The following is a 2,213-nucleotide window of genomic DNA, read 5'->3' as shown; positions in this document are numbered from 1 at the left end:
CATTGAGTGTCAAGAGTGGTATTTATTTTTGTAAATTTTAATTCTTGAATTTTAGAAGTCTGTCATACCAGGAATTTGTGAAATTTTAAAGGTTTTCAACAATCTTAGTATTTGGCAACTCTGCTCATGGTATAGCTCATATATTCATCTCTGCACAATCAGAAGGAATATTTATTGGCCTTGACTTCTTGGGTAATTTCTGATGCAGCTAATAAAATGCATTTCTCGATATTGGGGAAGTTCAGCTGTGGTTTTCTGTGAAAGTTGCCAACATATTATGCATACTCTTTATCTGAAAAGTTTACAGTTGGAAAGATTATTGTGTTATTTTGTTTTCTAACCCTTAAATATTGTCAGTAAGTATAAATCAGCATCGCATGTATACTGTTAATGTAAATTTTACGTTTTCTGTATTGTATCAGTTTAAAATTCCATTTATATTAGAGCAAGTTTCATATATTAGCGATCTCAAAATCAGTTAGCCTTATGAGAAAATTAAGACCATTATTGAAGCTGTATATCATCATCATTGTTGTTCGTGACATATATGATCTTTTTAACTATCATTTCGTGATTTGGGGAGTTTTGTTGAGGACTGCTCCATCCCAGTTGCCTTCTTTTTGGTTATATGAGAACCTTAGCTCTGATGTTGTGGATTTAGTTAAAATATATATTAGAAAAAAAGAGAATAAGGACTCATGGGAGAACTCTGGGTGTAACTGTACAACTCAAGGGTACTGTTTACATTGGTATAAATTACATTGCTAATTATCACAGTTCTCTGACCTTTGGCAGTGAAGTTTCTTGAAGACAGGGCAGCCTTTTTTCTAATTCACACAAAAGGTGTCTTTTTGGACTAGCAGCAGGGCTGTTTTTACATTCCTCCTAAACCATCCAATATCCCAGTGATATGAAAACCGTGTTCACATTTACAGTCAAGTCACAGCTTCAGGAATGTTAATTCCCAGTTCTATTATATGAGTGGAGAAAAGTAAATAGGTTGCTTTTCCATAATAAGGACATTTCCTCTTGGGATTTAAGATAAAAGTTGATTTTTGGTGGTGAATTTATTTAATGAGTGATTACAGTAGTGATTACTTAGGGAGAATAGCATTTTAAATAATTTTATGTTTTTTGCTTTTTTTTTTTTTTTTGCTTTTTGGTTAAAGGACTGAGAAAGAATGATTGCTGTTTTTATTTCTTCATGAAAGCACTATGTATGACTTTGTGAAACACTGATATAATAATGGAAAACAACTTTTCCTTTAAATGTCTGATAAGGATAATTTTCCTGGAATACTGTGTCAAGTATTAGAATCACTGAATTATTGGAACTGAGCATAGTGACAATGAGTGTTATGGCATTACGAATGGTGTTTTAATATTAAATGTATTATAAGTTCAGTCAGTCCTTGAACAACATGGGTTTGAACTGTGTGGTTCTGCTTATAAGCAGATTTGTTTTCAGTAAATATGCAATCAACCCTCTATATCTATGGATCCTGTATCCATGGATAACAGGATCTGTGGGTATAGAGGACCAACTATGGGGCTTGAGCATCTGCAGATTTTGGTAAACTTGGGGGCCGCTGGAACCAATATCCTTTAGGTCCCGAGGGATGACTGTAAAGCACTTAGATTTTTAGACATTTGAATCTTTATGATGTGACTCTTCAGGGAACAGCTTTTGAATTTGAAGAATATTGCCCACTTTTATTTAATTCCAAAATATATAATTTAAATGAAATTTTATAAGTTGTCCTTTTATGGCCTGAACAAAATTGTTTTGTCTTTATAAGGAACATTTAAAAATTAGATGCCCTTTAATGAAATATATGAGACAATTTACTTTGCTTACTTATCCAAAGATTCCTTTAAGACTTTGAATCTGGAAGTTTAAATGAAACTTCCTTTATTCTGAAGTCAACAGCCCCGTTTTACTCAGGCTGTGCTTGATTTACTCTCTTGCTCTTTCTAATTCTCTAACCTTCTTAGAGTCATAACTCACTTATTTTGGAAGCAAACAACTCTGCCTCATTCATCTCAGGATGTGGGCTTGTCCCTTCTGGTCTTTTCTTTTTTAATTTGTATTTGAACATCATTTAATTTATTGGAACTAATGATCAAGAGGTTAAGTAGTATAAGTAAAGAGGATAGTACTAAGGAGCCAGCAGTATGAAAAATAAATCTGTTGGGGCTCTTCTTTTAACTAG

Source organism: Muntiacus reevesi, chromosome 9 (assembly GCF_963930625.1).
Source record: "Muntiacus reevesi chromosome 9, mMunRee1.1, whole genome shotgun sequence".
Taxonomy (NCBI): Eukaryota; Metazoa; Chordata; class Mammalia; order Artiodactyla; family Cervidae; genus Muntiacus; species Muntiacus reevesi.
The sequence above is the reverse complement of the archived record's forward strand: the minus strand, read 5'-3'. Positions refer to the sequence as shown.